Raw genomic sequence first — 19460 nt, forward strand, 5'->3', positions numbered from 1 at the left:
GAGAGCTTTGGAGCTGAGCACTTACAAGCTGCTTCTTATTCTCCTCCTCTGCGCAGAGCATAAAATATATTTGTTTCTTTACAGTATCTGTGCCTCTCATTTCTTTAAAACAGGGTGCAAACCCAACATCCTGCCCCACAGTTTTTGAAATAGAGCAATATCCCCACCTCCTAGACATTACAATAGAATTAATGCAGGTTGAGGTTGAGGAGGTTGAGGAGGTTGAAGTTCTCTTATTTAACGTGGATAACCAACAACAGTCTCAATGAAGGACTTATTTCCAGAAGGGCCCATGGCACGTGTCTCTCACTCATCCCCAGCACTGATGTTAAGAGTGCCAGTCAGGAGCATGGCTGCAATCGGGAAGCGAACCCGTGTGGCGTCCCAGTCCAACGTGCAAGCTGTTATGCCATCACCTCCCAGTACAATAAAACTTCACCAAGAGCTCTAGTTACCTATATTTCCAGTTAACAATTTCAATGTATTTCATTTATATAGTGCTAAATCACAACAAAGTTGCCTCAAGGTGCTTCACACAAATAAGGTCTAACCTTACCAACCCCCAGAGCAAGCACACAGGAAACAGTGGTAAGGAAAAACTCCCTCTAATGACTTGAGGAAGAAGCCTCAAGCAGACCAGACTCAAAGGGGTGACCCTCTGCTTGGACCATGCTCCCAACACAATTGAAAATACAAATATACAGGAAATTTGGGGAAATTTTGGGAGTCCATGCTGGTGCACAGAATGGGAGGCCTACAAAAGAAGACACCCACTCCCATCTCTTGATGGAGCCGCACCTCAAACAGAGAGAAAAAACAGAATCAGGTGGCAGGGAGACAACAAATACAGTATAATTTGTCAGCATCAAGCAATAAGAAAAACAAAAGAAATATTAAGGTTAACTTTATATTCAGCTACTTTTACAATCAGTTCACCTTAATATTTAGCTAATTTTATGATCATTACCTTTATTTTCAGTTCACTTTAGAGTCAGAGTTGTTGTGTGGGCCACTGAAGAGGAGGTACTGCTGGCCCGCCACCACCAGATGTCGCCCTGCTTGGAGTGCGGGCTTCAAGCACGAGAGGGCGTCGGAGCAACGGAGAGTGACAGCTGTCATTCATCATCTGCACCAGCTGTCACTCATCTTCCACATCACCATAAAAGCCGGACTACAACTCCACCTCCCCGCCGAGAAATCAGCAACCAAGAGGTAACCTTCTCTGCGGTAATTTCTCTGCTAACTGAACTCTTCTTTGCAGCCGTTTGCCCTGTGGTCTCCTTATCAGAGCTGGAGTAAGGGCGTGACCGCGACGACTTCGCATCATGCTCCATATCAGCTAAGTGGTTACACAGGAGCTGCACGAGTGTGTGATTGGAGGTGGAGGTGCTCCCTCCTTAAAGAACATTTATCTGTGAGTGGACTACTGAGTGTGCAGATTCACACTCACCTGGATTTCTCTGTTCTCTGCTAGCAGTACCAGGGTCGACAGCCGAAGGCAGAGGCCACCTGGGGACTCGGGACTTGGCGGCTCCGGTGTTCTTCAGGCCCGTTGGTGGTGGAAGCTGTGTGGGAATCAGCTCTTCTCTCGCCAGAGGTCTTCTATCTTCGAGCCTGCCCACACGTCACCTGGTGTATAATTGGCAATCCATATTTCTGTCTGTATTCCGTTGTGTGTTTCCACAACATTAAATGTTACTCGTTGGCTTATCCATTGTCCGTTCCTTAGCGCCCCCTGTTGTGGGTCCGTGTCACGACACCTTCCCAACAGGATTTCTCGGCCATCGTCATGGATCCTGAGGGGCGTCAACCAGAGCTTGAACGGCCAATGGAAGAGCAAGAGGCGCAGGCGTCAGCGGGAGGTGTGTTGAGTGATCTGCAGCATATCTAACCGCTTTCACGGCTCGGTTGGATTTGGTGACCGAGCAGAATGTACTCCTTAATCGGAGGATGGAGGCTCTCACCGCCAGGGTGGAAGCATGCGATCAAGGCGCTGCTGCAGTCCCTCCTATTGCTGGTCCTGGGCCCGACACAGGACATTCCACTGGTCGTTCAATGACCTCCCCACCGTCCCCTGAAGCACAAATAAGCCCTCGGAACTGTTACGGAGGTTGTGTCGAGACGTGCGCAGACTTCCTCATGCAGTGTTTGCTCGTTTTGCACAGCGTCCAATCATGTATGCATCAGACGCTAGCCGGGTGGCTTATGTGATCAATTTGCCTCGAGGAGAGGCACGCGCCTGGGCTACGGCGCTCTGGGAGCAGAACTCATGGCTCCTAATGTCTTACGCTGGGTTTGTGCGGGAGTTCAAACAGGTTTTTGATCATCCCAACAGAGGCGAGACTGCTTCGAGCGTGCTACTGTCAAGGAGACAGGGGCGCCAGAGTGCAGCTGAGTATGTAGTCGACTTCCGCATCACGGCAGCGAGGTCCAGCTGGAATAACGTTGCACTCCGCGCCGCCTTCATAAACGGACTCTCTCCAGTCCTGAAGGAGTATTTGCTGGCTAAGGAGGAACCGCGGGATTTTGATGGGCTTGTCGATTTGGTTATACGCTTAGACTACCGTTTGAATGAACACCGTCGGGAGCAGGCCGGGGGCGTGGCCAGGCACGAGCCGTCCCTCTCCCTTCCGGTTCCGAAAGGTTGCCGTCGTCCCCACACTTCACTGCCAGAGAGCTCTGTGTGACAACAGCTCCCCCTGCTGACGAAGCTATGGACACGAGCAGGGCCAAAGTGAAAGCAAACATCAGACAAAGGAGGCTGGCCTGCGGGGAGTGTTTTTTCTGTGGCTCATGTGAGCACATGCAAAAGGACTGCCCCAAAACGGTCAAACTACAATGTCCGTCCTTAGAAACTGGGCTAAGGGTGGGCCATAACACACACGCGGGGAAGCCCCGCAAATCTGCACGAATCCCAGTAATGATCGTGAGTGGGGATTTAACCCTTCACGCCCCAGCACTGGTAGACACGGGGTCGGAAGGGAATCTGCTGGACAGCAGATGGGCAAGGGAAGTAGGGCTCCCCCTGGTGGCTCTGCCGTCACCATTGCAGGTGACGCACTAGATGGCACCCTACTTCCATTAATCACACATCAAGACACAGCCGTGACCTTGGTTGTGTCTGGGAATCACAGGGAGGAGATCGTGTTTCACGTAACACCTTCTATCTCCCGAGTGATTTTGGGGTTCCCATGGATGGTGAAGCACAATCCCCGGATTGATTGGCCGTCTGGGGTTGTGACGCAGTGGAGCGAAACCTGCCACCGGGAGTGTTTAGGATCCTCGGTTCCACCCGGCATGACGGCTAATGAGGAGGTCAAAGTCCCCCCCAATCTGTCGGCAGTGCCAAAGGAGTACCACGATCTTGCTGACGTCTTCAGCAAAGATCTGGCACTCACTCTTCCCCCACACCGACCGTACGATTGTGCCATCGATTTGATCCCGGGCGCTGAGTACCCGTCCAGCAGGCTGTACAACCTCTCATCCGGGACTCCTTAGCTGCCGGGCTGATCCGCAACTCCACCTCCCCGATGGGTGCGGGTTTCTTTTTCGTGGGCAAAAAAGACGGCGGACTCCGTCCATGCATCGATTATAGAGGGCTGAACGAGATCACGGTTCGCAACCGATACCCATGACCTCTGTTGGATTCGGTGTTCACGCCCCTGCATGGAGCCAAAATCTTCACTAAACTCGATCTTAGGAATGTGTACCACCTAGTTCGGATCCGGAAGGGAGACGAATGGAAGACGGCATTTAACACCCCGTTAGGTCACTTCGAGTACCTGGTCATGCCGTTCGGTCTCACAAACGCCCCCGCGACATTCCAAGCTTTGGTTAATGACATCTTGCGGGACTTTCTGCATTGGTTTGTCTTCGTATATCTGGATGATATACTCATCTTTTCTCCGGACCCTGAGACTCATGTCCAGCATGTACGTCAGGTCCTACAGCGGTTGTTAGAGAACCGGTTGTTCGTGAAGGGCGAGAAGTGCGAGTTCCACCGTACGTCTTTGTCCTTCTTGGGGTTCATCATCTCCTCCAACTCCGTCGCCCCTGATCCGGCCAAGGTTGCGGCGGTGAGAGATTGGCCCCAACCAACAAGCCGAAGGAAGCTGCAACAGTTCCTCGGCTTTGCGAATTTCTACCGGAGGTTCATTAAGGGGTACAGTCAGGTAGTTAGCCCCCTGACTGCCCTGACCTCCACTAAAGTCCCCTTCACCTGGTCGGATCGGTGCGAAGCCGCATTTAAGGAGTTGAAATGTCGGTTCTCGACTGCACCAGTTCTGGTGCAGCCTGACCCTGATCACCAGTTTATTGTCGAAGTGGATGCCTCTGACTCAGGGATAGGAGCCGTGCTGTCCCAGAGCGGGGAGTCCAATAAGGTTCTCCATCCTTGTGCCTATTTTTCCCGCAGGTTGACCCCAGCCGAGCGCAACTATGACGTGGGCAATTGGGAACTCCTTGCGGTGAAGGAGGCTCTTGAAGAGTGGAGACACCTGTTGGAGGGAGCGGTGTTGCCCTTCACGGTTTTCACGGACCATCGGAACCTGGAGTACATCCGGACCGCCAAGCGGCTGAACCCCAGGCAAGCCCGCTGGTCTCTGTTCTTCGGGCGCTTTGACTTCCAGATCACATACCGCCCCAGGACTAAGATCCAACATTCGGACGCACTGTCCCGGGTGCACGAAGAGGAAGCCAAGGCTGAGCTGTCGGATCCAACCGAGACCATCATCCCCGAGTCCACTGTCGTGGCCACCCTCACCTGGGACGTGGAGAAGACCGTCCGGGAGGCCCTGGCAAGAAACCCGGGGACCGGCCCTAAGAACAGATTGTACGTCCCACCAGAAGCCAGAGCTGCCGTCTTGGACTTCTGTCATGGGTCCAAGCTCTCCTGTCATCCCGGAGTGCGTAGGACCGTGGCAGTTGTCCAGCAGCGCTTCTGGTGGGCGTCCCTGGAAGCCGACGTCCGGGACTATGTCCAGGCCTGTACCACCTGTGCCAGGGGCAAGGCAGACCATAGGAGGACCACGGGCCTCCTCCAGCCCCTGCCGGTGCCTCATCGCCCCTGGTCCCACATCGGCCTGGACTTCATCACGGGCCTCCCACCGTCCCAGGGCAACACCGTCATCCTCATGATAGTGGACCGGTTCTCCAAGGCGGCCCACTTTGTGGCCCTCCCGAAGCTCCCGATGGCCCAGGAGACAGCAGACCTCCTGGTCCACCACGTCGTGCATCTGCATGGGATACCATCGGACATCGTATCGGATCGTGGTCCCCAGTTCTCCTCGCAGGTCTGGAGGAGTTTCTGTAAGGAGCTGGGGGCCACCGTGAGTCTCTCGTCCGGGTACCACCCCCAGACAAACGGCCAGACAGAACGGGCTAACCAGGAGCTGGAGCAGGCCCTTCGCTGCGTAACCTCCGCGCACCCGGCGGCCTGGAGTAACCATCTGGCCTGGATTGAGTATGCCCATAACAGCCAGGTCTCGTCTGCTACCGGCCTCTCCCCGTTTGAGGCATGTTTGGGGTACCAGCCCCCATTGTTCCCGCTTGTGGAGGGAGAGGTCGGAGTGCCCTCGGTCCAGGCCCACCTCAGGAGGTGCCGCCGGGTGTGGCGGACCGCCCGTTCTGCCCTGTTGAAGGCTCGGACGAGGGCCAAGGCCCATGCGGATCGCCGGCGTTCCCCGGCCCCTGCGTACCAGCCCGGGCAGGAGGTGTGGCTATCTACCAAGGACATATCGCTCCAGGTCGAGTCACCAAAACGTAAAGACCGCTACATCGGACCGTTCACCATCCTCAAGGTCCTCAGCCCGGCCGCAGTGAAGCTGCAGCTGCCAGCTTCACTGCGGATCCACCCCGTCTTCCATGTGTCCCGTTTGAAACCCCATCGCACCTCACCACTTTGCACCCCTGGACCTGCACCGCCTCCTGCCCGAATCATCGACAGGGAGCCGGCATGGACTGTGCGTCGGCTCCTGGACGTCCGTCGGAAGGGCCGGGTTTCCAATACCTGGTGGACTGGGAGGGGTACGGACCCGAAGAACGCTCCTGGGTGAAGAGGAGCTTCATCCTGGACCCGGTCCTCCTGGCTGAGTTTTACCACCGTCACCCGGACAAGCCTGGTCGGGCGCCAGGAGGCGCCCGTTGGGGGGGGGTCCTGTTGTGTGGGCCACTGAAGAGGAGGTACTGCTGGCCCGCCACCACCAGATGGCGCCCTGCTTGGAGTGCGGGCTTCAAGCACGAGAGGGCGTCGGAGCAACGGAGAGTGACAGCTGTCATTCATCATCTGCACCAGCTGTCACTCATCTTCCACATCACCATAAAAACCGGACTACAACTCCACCTCCCCGCCGAGAAATCAGCAACCAAGAGGTAACCTTCTCTGCGGTAATTTCTCTGCTAACTGAACTCTTCTTTGCAGCCGTTTGCCCTGTGGTGTCCTTATCAGAGCTGGAGTAAGGGCGTGACCGCGACGACTTCGCATCACGCTCCATATCAGCTAAGTGATTACACAGGAGCTGCATGAGTGTGTGATTGGAGGTGGAGGTGCTCCCTCCTTAAAGTGCTCCCTCCTACTGAGTGTGCGGATTCACACTCACCTGGATTTCTCTGCCAGCAGTACCAGGGTCGACAGCCGAAGGCAGAGGCCACCTGGGGTCGGGACTTGGCGGCTCCGGTGTTCTTCAGGCCCGTTGGTGGTGGAAGCTGTGTGGGAATCAGCTCTTCTCTCGCCAGAGGTCTTCTATCTTCGAGCCTGCCCACACGTCACCTGGTGTATAATTGGCAATCCATATTTCTGTCTGTATTCCGTTGTGTGTTTCCACAACATTAAATTGTTACTCGTTGGCTTATCCATTGTCCGTTCCTTAGCGCCCCCTGTTGTGGGTCTGTGTCACGACACCTTCCCAACAAGAATCTTGTGTTAGTTTAATTATCATTTTCAGGTAACTATATTCAATTTTAGATTCAGTCACCGTCTATATTTAGCTAGTTTTATGAGCATGGCCTTAATTTTAAATTAACTTTACATTCAGATAATGTTAGGCTCAGTTACCTTTTATAATTACCTAATTTTATAATTGTTAGCTTTATTTTCTGTTACGTTTATATTTAGTTTTACAGTCAGCTAGCTTGTATTATTCTAGTTTTACACTCATTTGCCCTTATTTTATTTTAACTTTATATTCAGTTAAACAGTCTTTACATTTAGCTAGTTTTATGAGAATTACCTTTATTTTCAGCAAACTTTACATTCAATTAGTTTTAAATTCAGTTAGCCTTTATATTTACATCATTTTACAAGCATTATCTTTATTTTGTTACCTTTAAAAAATGTTTATGTTCTGATTCTTTTATGATCCTTTACCTTTATTTTCAGTTACGATTATAATTAGCTAAATTTAAACTCAGTCTATATATTTAGCCAGTTTTATGATCTTTAGCTTTTATTTTGATTGAGGTTTATAATCAGTTTTAGCAACAACTAGCTTTTATATTTAGCTACTTTTATGATCCTTTACCTTTGTTTTCAGTTAGTGTTATATTTAAATGTAAACTCAGTCTTTGTATTTAACTAGTTTTATGATCCATTACCTTTATTCAGTTAACTTCATATCCAGTCACTTTTATTCTCAGTGTTTGGGTTAGCTTTATCTCGTCTCTTTTTACCAGATGCAGCTGAATGTTCAGTTCGCACTATAGCTAGTTACATTACGATTATGTTAACTTTATTTTCACTGTATTAGTTTTTGATTCTGTTAGCTTTTCAGTTTCTGTTGTTTTGTATTCTGTTATCTTTGCATTCTGATAGCATGGTGTTCAGTTTATTTTAGATTCAGCCTTATTTACATATAGATTAAATCAGGCTGTCATTTAGCTTATATTAGGGGGAGAGAGGGGTCTATAATTCTAAAAAATGCTGAGAAGGAGTTCAAATTAACCATATATCCATAAAAACTCAATTTGGCAACATTATTTGTATTCAGAGTTGGCTTCCCTTGGCTACCATATAGATGAAAACTGCACATATGTGTATTTTCGCCTAAATAGCAGAGAAACAGCTTATCGTCAAAATCATGTTGACCATAATGTGGGCAAACTGAAGGCATGCATTCAGTTACACATTCGAATGGTGAAGGTCTTTAAGATTTTAAAGAAAACTTGCTACTTGATTGACCATAAACAATACTATGCAACCCTATGACCACTCCCACAACCATAATTCTCTGGGTATTATAGTGTTTGCATCGTTGTAAGTCACACGTGGCTGTGTTTAACCAGCATTTTCTTAACATTTTGTCAACACCATCAACAAGATGCCGTACATTTTGTCCCCAGGCAGATCACAGAATATCACACTAGCTTTGTATCATAAGTGACATTGACACTGACAGACTAAACAAAGCAGTCACTTAGGGTATTCATCCTGAAATATTGACTCTTTTTCATTTTATTTGTCAAAATGTAAGTTGAAATATTTCATTTCATTGCTTTCTGGGCATCTTTCAAGTTGATTTTTGAATACCATGGAGAGCAAGAGCACAAGAAAAGCCCTATTAGGCAAGACCAAGGACAGATCTACAGTGATACTGGCAGGTTTTAGTTTTGCCTTGGAGCCTCTTCCCTTACATTCGATCTAATGGCTGAATGAGAAAAGCCTTGCACGTGTCAGACATACTATAAAGATGCATATGTCCCCCCGACCTTTTCAACCAGGGGAGACAGAATATGGTATGTCCCCCCCACCTTCTGACATATATGTGTGTACTTGAAATATGCTATGCCAGTCTTATGTGCAAACCATGTCAGTCTTATGTGCAAAACCATGTCAGAATAGTATCTTTGTTTCTGCAAGTTTGTATTTTTAGCAGCATTGACTTGTTTACAGCACCTGTTTCTTGTTTGTCACATTCTGAATTTTCTGGGACTGCATTTGCCAAGATTCAAAACCAAAAACAGTTGCCTCTAGGGACTAGTGTCTACACATAAGTATCGATGGACCATATGCTAATTTACTAAATTCTGAAAGTTAGAAAAGAAAATCAGAAAAGCTATCTGGGACCTCAGAAAGCCCATCTGCAATTATTGCTTGATCTCCAAAATCAGTCTATGCAAGCGAAATTATGTTCAGTATGAGTGTTGTCATTAGTGCCTCTTTGAAAATTAAATTCATGATAAGTAATTTATCCTAAACTTATGATCTGTTGTTTTTTCAAACTTATGCAAAAACAAATCTTGAGGAAAAAAAATATAGTATGTGATAGTTAATAATTATTAAGAGCCTGTTCTTTCATATTTATGAATACATTTTACCACAGTGCAGTTGTTTTTTTAATGAAAGCTCAACCTATCATTTTTTTTTTAGTTCTACACATGTGGTGATACCTCATTTACACCAGGATGTTAATAAAATCAATGCTGGCTATTCTCAGAATAAACTACTTATATCCACAGTTTCAAATTGCATAAGTCAAAAGGTGTCCACTTTATGGTCTTCTCAAAACATTAAAATTACTGTCCTGGATGCTCATCTGAGCTTATCTAGAAACCGTTGGCTTCTGGGGACCTAAAGCAACCCCCAGACCCCCGGTCTATGGGCTTCGGACCAGCGGGCCTCGCACTTTGTCCCCCCAATTTCTAGTTCTAAATTGTGCCCTTGAAAATCAGAGAAAAATAATGTTTTGATATCTTCTTTTTGCACAATAAAGGTTTATTTTAAGGTGTTTTTCCTTTAAAAAGGCATTTATAGTCCCTCTTTACTTATATTCTGGTATCTTATTTATACTGGTGTAGTTAAAGCGGAACATTACACAGTGAGAAATGCAATACTTTCCTATAAGAAACATACCAAAGAGCTGATATTCCACACTTTTTACACTAGTCCCGCAAGTACATATCTTTATCGGACATATGAACTTCGTGGTCTCCCGAGCGCCCCCGGGTCGCCGTCTTTGTAGAATATCCGCTCGGCACTGATGTCATTGACGAAAGACTGTACACATGTGCCAATGTCCACTGTTGGAATTACAATTTTGTACATGGCCCATGTCAAACAAGCGTTACTTCCGTACATTAATTGAAGTCTCAGTTGCTGTGCTGCAAAACACAGGGCATGACGCGGGGTGTTTGTGGCTAATTAACGAGTGAAGCTTGAATTCAAGGTCTGTTTTTGCGCCAAGTTCGCGCCAGGTGCCAAGTTTCTCTCAACATCTTTGCCATCCCAGACTTGAATCCAGTCGTCCATGCTCCTGGATGGAATAGATTACGGATCTACCGGAGGAGACTCGTTTATAGCGGCTGCAGTGGTGCCCCCCTCCCCACTTTCTTCAATCTGCTCATTCCTGTTTGTGGCATCCCACCCGCTGTGTTCACAGCTGGACGCCATTCTTTGTTCCACCGGCTGCCACGCGCTCTGCACTGGACACTGCCTATATAAAATAATTATTTCGTTGCGGATTAATAATTATTTTTCTGCAAATTGGCCGTTGAAAATGGCTCTAATCACTTCCTGAATCACAGAGGAGGCTGCAGCTGGAGCTGTTCACACACACGCGCCTAACAAGCTGCAGAAAGCATTTTGAGCCATCTAAAAAGGTAATTATTTGTCTTGTTTACATCGTCATGGCTTGATAAAACAGTTGCGTCTTCTTTCCTTCTGGTCGGCAGCTGTTAAAGGATTTATTTTTATGTTTATAACAGATTTAACTTCTTATTATAATCCTTCAGACAAGCTGCACTCTGATGCGATCTGCTGACGTCACCACTCGCTTTGTTTACTGCTTGTTTACTCCGCTTGATGAGCTGCACGTCATGTGCCTCAAACAACAGAGATGACCCTGTGCCCCGTGACCTTTCCCACTTCCTTATTTGGTCACGCCAGCTCATGTACAGTCGTTCGTCAATGACGTCAGCACCGAGCGGATATTCTAAAAGATGGCGGCCCTCAGGCGCTCGGGAGAGCGCGAAGTTCAAATGTCGGATAAAGGTATGTACTTGCGGTACGAGTGTAAAAAGTGTGGAATATCAGCTCTTTGATATGTTTCTTATAGGAAAGTATTGCATTTCTCACTGTGCAATGTTCCCCTTTAAGTTAGCTTCATATTCATTTACTTTGAAATTAATTTAGCTTTTCAGATACCTTTTTTTATTTGAGCTTTATCAGTTAACATTTCTGATAACATTATATGTAGTTCACTTTTGAGTCAGCTAACTTTTCAGTTAGCTTTAATTTACACGGGCAGAATGGCAAGGGTCCAGTACTCCTAGAGTCCACTGGTCCTAGGGTCCATTGGTAATAACCTCTTCATATTACTTGATGGTGTATATTACAACCCCAAAATGATTTTAAAGTTCACAAATAAATGTAACACTTTCAAATAGCTAACAAACCAGATCCAGTTTTGTTCAATTTACAAAAATAAAACACATGATTCCATTGACATACACCATTAATCACCTTTAATTGTACTGTTTTACTATATTTTATTGTCACTCTTTTGTGACTTTACTTAACCTACTTTAGTGCAACTACCATAAACGTAAAAACAACTTCAGCATGCTCTCCTTAATACTAGGACGAGCACTAGTGGACCCTAGGACTAGTGCGAAGTTCCTGGCAGAACAGTGGTGCCATTGTTAGCAGTTAGCTGTGGTTAGCGGGTTCCTGTTCCTTCCTGTCTTTGTATGTTACTCCTGTGAAGGTTTACTCCAGTCATCCCATTTCTTCTTTTCATCAACATCTGAATGTCACATTCAATTTCCTAAAGGTCCTACAAGGATTGGTGGAAGGACTCACACTACAGCCAGCACTGCAGCACTGCAAAAGGACCAAAGCATCCTTATCCTGCCAGCGGATAAAGGCAGACGCACGGTGGTCCTGAACACATCGGACTACGAGGCCAAGATCAACAACTTGCTCAGTGACTCCAACACATACAAACATCTGAAGAGAGACCCCATGAGCGGCTATAAGAAGAAAATCATTAGCTACCTCCAAAACCTGGAGAAAGAGGGACTCATCGACAGGCAGACATACTACAGACTGTACCCTGGAGACGCCACTCCGTGCATCTATGGACTGCCCAAAATCCACAAACAGGACATGCCACTCAGGCCTATTGTATGTAGCACAGATTCCATCACGTACAATTTGGCCAAGTACCTCAAGTGGATTTTGGCTCCTCTAGTGGGTAACTCAGACTACCATGTGGAGAACACACAAGATTTTGTGAACAAGATCAAGGACCTACAGCTGGAGGCAGATGAAACTATGGTGTCATTTGATGTGACATCGTTGTTCACCTGCATCTCCACTGCTGAGGCCGTCTCAGCTGTGAGGCAGAGACTGCTGGAGGATGTGTCTCTACTTGAAAGGACCAAACTCACACCAGACCACATTTGCCAACTCTTGGAGATCTGTCTCAACACCACGTATTTCCTGTTTAGGGGGAATTACTACAGGCAGATTCATGGTTGTGCGATGGGGTCTCCGGTATCCCCCATTGTGGCCAATCTGTAAATGGAGCGAGTGGAGAAGACAGCCTTGACGTCTTTCACGGGCATCTCTCCCAGTCACTGGTTCAGATATGTTGATGACACATGGGTCAAAATCAAGCAACAGCAAGTTGAGGACTTTACAGAACACATCAACTCAGTGGACGCCAATATCAAGTTCACATGTGAGGATGCCAGAAACAACCATTTAGCCTTCCTGGACTGTGATGTTATGATTGGAGAGAAGTGGACCTCAGTCTGCAGTTCACGTCCACCTCAAAGACACTAACCACACGTTTGAGGACAAGGAAGTTAAAATATTAGCCAGAGAGAAGAAATGGTTTGAGAGAGGGGTCAAGGAGGCATTCTATGTGAAACAGTTGAAATCCAGCCTTATCCGGGGAGGGGGACTGAGACACACTTTATCCCCTGTTTACAATGGGGTACTCAGGTCAAAGGAGTTTCAGTCTTTTGTTCATGGTAATGAGTCATTCACATCATCAAGGGAGCCATCAGAAAGGCATCCATCCCATCATTAGAGGGACAGCTGTCCTGCCATTAGGTGTGCTAACTACAGCACAATAGTTGCTCATTAGAGCTATTGTTTAGTCACTAGCCTATAGCAGTCTGCCTCTCAGTAGGAGGGGTCTGGTTAGGTTTAAAACTCCAGCTTTTATTGGCTTCTGTTTTATTCTTCTCTACAAGAGTCAGACAGAAGTCAGACTTCCAGAGCAAGAATTTTAGCTGAGGAAGCTTCTGCGATTTCAAGTGAAACGTCTTGGCGTCAAGCAACCCAGTCCAGTCAAAGATTCAAGCTTCTCTACTATACAGCCATTAGCCCGATTTGGATGAGATTCATTTTACATGAGGAAGGTCAAATGTAATTTTACCACTGGACATCTGGAATATTTATGGCTAATTTCTACAGGATAAGAAACTTCTGTCCATCTTTATGCAACAAATGCCCTCTATCTATTCATGCTGGATTTTATGAAGGTTGTTGAACTGTTTTGTGCTTCAAGATATTTTCCCTCCGGCATGGTATCCAAGTGGTTAGCATGCTTGGTTTCAGTGCAGAAGGTTCCCAGTTCAAACCCCACCCCCACACATTTCTCCATGAAATACAGAGTTGCATCAGGAAGGGCATCCACCATAAAATTTTGGATCTGCTCTGGTGACCCTGAGTGAAAACAAGGGACTGAAGGGACTTACTATATATGTATTTACATACTGCCGGTTACATACTGCACACTATTTGTTTTGCCAGAATTTTCTGAGTTTAGCCAACCAACGTGTTTCGACATCCAGCTCCTTTCTACAGTGTGATGTATTCAGAAAGCTGGTGCTAACATATTTTTTTTTTAAAAGCAAATATGTCTACATCAGGGTGACCATATTTTGATTACCGAAAACCAGGACACTCGGTCTGGCAATGAGATACTCATATGATACTCGAAGTTTACTCAAAGATGAAAACAAAGAAAACCAGGACATTTTCATCATGTTCTTAAAAAATAAAAATAAAAATGCAGGACAGCCAGGACAGGATGTGTGTGATCAAGCTCATCATAATTAACATCTTAAATCCCATTTGAAGCATGTGCAGTTGTGCTTTCCTGCACAACTTGGTGGGAAATTTGCCGCCTGCTAACTGACCTGCAGAGCGAGCAAATTAAACCACCATGTTTTGCCTCTGCAAAACTGGGTTAAACGTGGCGGGTCGCTGCATTCTGCGATAAGCGCACATCTTGCAGCTCCACGCACTTTTTCCTCCATGTGCTCCCAAAATTAGACAAGCTACTAATGGAGAATTTACACTCAATTCCTTAAACACTTGAGAAATGACACCTAATAACTTTTGCAGCTTAGGGCGGGCGTGCAGTCAAGTCACAATGCTCACCACCATTAACGCGCACGCAGAAGAGAATACCTTCAGCGGTTTGTTATTAAGATGGTTAATCCGCCGACCTCGAGAGAGCCGGGATAAAGTATTCCTGCACGAAGCTTTTCACAACAAGCACCTTTGATCAAGTGCATGAATAAATTACAGGCATACGTAATTAAAGGAAATGTCAAACAGCTGCTGGTTGGAGCCTTATTAACGATACGATACGATACAATATGATTACACTACAATACACTTTATTGTCCCTTCTGGGAAATTTGTCTTGGACACCAAGAGCTGCATAGATAAAGCTGCCAAGGCATAATTACATAACTCATGGATATTGCACATAACTTAATACACACACCAATGTTGCACATACCCCTATTGCACAGCAGTCTCACACAGAGGTTTCATGCTATTTCACATATCCCTAATACACATATCCATTACACATTCCCGTATTGCACACCAGTCTCACACAGATGGTTCATGCATATTACACATAACTTAATACACACACCAATATTGCACATACCCCTATTGCACAGCAGTCTCATACAGATGGTTCATGCATATTGCACATATCACTAATACACATATCCATATTGCACATTCCCATACTGCACATCAGTCTCACACAGAGGGTTCATGCATATTGCACATATCCCTAATACACCTATTGATATTACACATTCCCGTATTGCACAGCAGTCTCACACAGATGGTTCATGCATATTGCACATATTCCGAATACACATATCCATATTGCACATTCCCATACTGCACACCAGTCTCACACAGATGGTTCATGCATATTGCACATAACTTAATACACACACCAATATTACACATACCCCTATTGCACAGCAGTCTCATACAGATGGTTCATGCATATTGCACATACCACTAATACACATATCCATATTGCACATTCCCATATTGCACAGCAGTCTCACACAGAGGGTTCATGCATATTGCACATATCCCTAATACACTTATTGATATTACACATTCCCGTATTGCACAGCAGTCTCACACAGATGGTTCATGCATATTGCACATATTCCGAATACACATATCCATATTGCACATTCCCATACTGCACACCAGTCTCACACAGATGGTTCATGCATATTGCACATAACTTAATACCACACCAATATTGCACATACCCCTATTGCACAGCAGTCTCATACAGATGGTTCATGCATATTGCACATATCACTAATACACATATCCATATTGCACATTCCCATATTGCACAGCAGTCTCACACAGAGGGTTCATGCATATTGCACATATCCCTAATACACCTATTGATATTACACATTCCCGTATTGCACAGCAGTCTCACACAGATGGTTCATGCATATTGCACATATTCCGAATACACATATCCATATTGCACATTCCTGTATTGCACAGCAGTCTCACACAGGTGGTTCATGCATATTGCACATATCCCTATTACACATATCCATATTGCACATTCCCGTATTGCACAGCAGTATCATACAGATGGTCATGCATATTGCACATATCCCTAATACCATATCCATATTGCACATTCCCATATTGCACAGCAGTCTCACACAGAGGGTTCATGCATATTGCACATATCCCTAATACACCTATTGATATTGCACATTCCCATATTGCAAAGCAGTCTCACACAGATAGTTTATGCATATTGCACATATTCCTAATAGACATACCCCTATTGCACATACCCCTATTGCACAGCAGTGTCACACATATGGTTAAAAGGAAAATGCTGACGAAACAGTAAATAACAATGAATAAATAACACTGAATAGCAATGACACCATGACATTAATACACAATCTGGTACATATTGTTGTGTGGGCCGCTGAAGAGGAGGTACTGCTGGCCCACCACCAGAGGGCATCCTGCCTGAAGTGCGGGCTTCAGGCACGTGAGGGCGCCGGAGCAACCGGGAGTGGCAGCTGTCACTCATCAACAACGCCAGCTGTCACTCATCACCATCATCCACACCTCCATAAGAGCCGGGCAGCATCTTCACCTCACTGCTGAGAAATCGTCTACCGACAAGTAAACATCTCAGCCTTTTTGGTGTCATACAGTGGTAACGTCTTTACTTCTGTGCTGACTGACATAATTCTGAGTTTGCAGACTCTGTTTAGTGTGACTTCAGGATCTGTACGAGCTCCGTGTGCATTGTGATTGAGAGGTGGAGGTGCTTTCCACCTTTATGTTGAACTGTTTGCTGGGTGTTCCCGCACCCACCATCACCTGTCTGTTCTTCATGCCAGCAGTACCCAATCTGACAGCCGGAGGCAGTGGCCACCTGGGGACCCAGCGCTTGGTGGCTCCAGGATTGCTTCAGGTCCGGTGGATGGAAGGCGTGTGGGATCCGGCTCTTTTCTGGACTGGCGTCTTCTATCCTCGAGCCTGCTCACACATCACAGTAACTTATTTGACTGTTGATCTCAATTGTGTTGTCTGTTGCTCTGTTGTGCACATTCACAACATTAAATTGTTATATTTGGCTTATTCCATTGTCCGTTCATTTGCGCCCCCTGTTGTGGGTCCGTGTTCCTACACTTTTCACACATATCCCAGGAACCATTTTTAAAAATCTAATTGACGTGGGCACAAATCAGTTTTAAAGAGATTCAGTCTACAGTGAGGGACTCTGTATCGCCTTCCAGACGGTAGGTGTTCATACTCGGGGTAGAGGATGAGGGAAGGGTCTGACAAAGCTCGTTGTGTGTCTAAGAACAGACTGCTCATACATGAACTACAGGGAAGAGTTTTCAGTCCTCCCCACAATTTTCATGGCAGTCTTCACCAGACAAGCAAGCTTAGATTTTAACTGGACAGAGAGATTACTGTACCAAACTGACATCCCATACCGGATAATGCTTTCCAAAACAGCCCAATAAAACAGAAACAAGATATTATGATCAACCCCAAACCCCTGAGTCTGTGCAGAAAATATAGCCTTTGCTGTAAACGGGAGCATAAATTATTGACCTGTTTCCCAGCTAAACTGGTTATCTAGGTAAATACCTAGATACCTGTAGAAGCTGACCTGACTGATATCTTCAGTAGGATTACCAGGGGAGTATGATCACCAATAGAGCGAGGGTTGATTACCATCTCCTGAGTTTTCTTTACATTTATGGTAAGAATGTTAGCATCAAGTGGACAAAAGACTGCACCTCGTTAAAGCACAGTGATACATCTGAGTGTTTGTAAAGCAGGCTGAGGATGGCAGTGTCATCAGAAAACTTAAAAACATGGTTTCCATGAAGTGGCTAATGCAATCATTAGTATTTAAAGAGTAAAAAGGACAGGCAAACTGACACAGCCCTGAGGTACACCTGTTTTTTGGATCAGAGATAGTGTTGTTAACTCTGCCATTTTGAATTCTGTTTGTTAAAAAGAATGAAACCGTTTTATAATTACAGGGTTTACTGACAAGTGAATTACTTTTTGGATCAGTAAATGAGGCTGTAGCGTGTTAAAAGCAGAACTAAAATCAATCAATAAATGGCCTTTGGGTCTTCAAGGTGTTTTAGTGACAGGTGAGTGATGCCATTAATGGCATTGTCTGTTCCCCGCCCTCTCCTATAAGCAAACAGCAGAGGATCTAGACCGGAATTTATCTCTGAATTTAAAATAGACACAATAGAGGGGAGATGATGGTCTAGTGGTTAAGGGTTGGGCTTGAAATCGGAGGATCCTTGGTTCAAATCCCAGCCTGACCAGAAAATCACTAAGGTCCCTTGGGCAAGGTCCTTAATCCAGTTGCTCCCGGTGTGTAGTGTGCCTTGCATGGCAGCAGCCTGACATCGGGGTGAATATGAGGTATTGATGTGTAAAGCGCTGAGTGTCTGATGCAGATGGAAAAGCAAAAATTTATATTTTTCTAAGCATTTCTTCACAACAGAAGTTAAAGCCACAGGTCTAAAATCATTATTAACTGTTGGGCAGGGTTTTTTGGGGACTGGAACAATAACTGTTTTTTCCAGAGCACAGGAACTGTGTACTGGTCTACAGACTGGTGGAAGACCAGGCACCAGGCTGGTGTGAGCGCCTCTGAAAAGCTGAGATGCCATCTGGGCCAGCAGACTTATTTTTCTAAACCCCACTAAAGATTGACCTGATTTTGGCCCGGTCATCTTACAGGATCCTAGGCCTGAAATTCGGGTGCTGCTTTAATGGGGTTTGTGGTCGACTGGGGGACTACAAGACACACATACACACATATTGACCTGTGTGTAGTGTGTGGGTGCATGAGAATAAAGCGAGAGAGCACTGAGGAGATGGGCGTTCGGCTTTCGGAGAGAGGGGGAGTGTGAATGATGGAGAAAGCAGTTTCTTTGCACGCTTGTCTTGGGAAATACATTTTTCACTTTGAACCAAAGCTGTCAGCAGGTGCTTATCAAAAAAACAGTGCAAACTGCAAGCCAGGGGGGTTTTCCACATTTTTCCTTTTTTTCCAGTTAACAACTGCAGGTTATAATGTTAAACTGTGAAGTCCCACTAAGAAATGATCACACTCTTCTACTGTTTTTTAATATAGAAATGTGATGATTAAATCCTTCATGATGACTGATCACTAAATACTCAATCATTTAAAAGCTGAGGATTACAGTTGTGTGCAAAAGTTTGGGCACCCCTGATAATTTTCATGATTTTCTTTTATAAATCATTGGCTGTCTGCATCAGAAATTTCAGTTAAATTTATCACACAGCAGATGACACACAGATATTTGAGAGATAAGAAATTAAGTTTCTAGTATTTACAGAAATTGTGCGATAAGTATTTATACAAAATTAGGCAGGTGCATAAATTTGGGTTCCCTTGTCATTTTATTGATTTGAATACATTTAGCACTGTTAGGGTCTGATGGTTTATCTGGTCGGTTGCTTGGTTTTTGGTTTGTTTTTGTTCTCTTTTGTTTTTGTATTACTTTTCTGTGTATTTTTTCTTGTGTGGATTTTATTGCTGGGATCTGTCTGTAGTCTCTCTCTCTCCCTCTCTGGCCACGGACTGCTTCTGGTTCCTACCATGCACACCTGTCTGTAATCT

Source organism: Thalassophryne amazonica, chromosome 6, assembly GCF_902500255.1.
Source record: "Thalassophryne amazonica chromosome 6, fThaAma1.1, whole genome shotgun sequence".
Taxonomy (NCBI): domain Eukaryota; kingdom Metazoa; phylum Chordata; class Actinopteri; order Batrachoidiformes; family Batrachoididae; genus Thalassophryne; species Thalassophryne amazonica.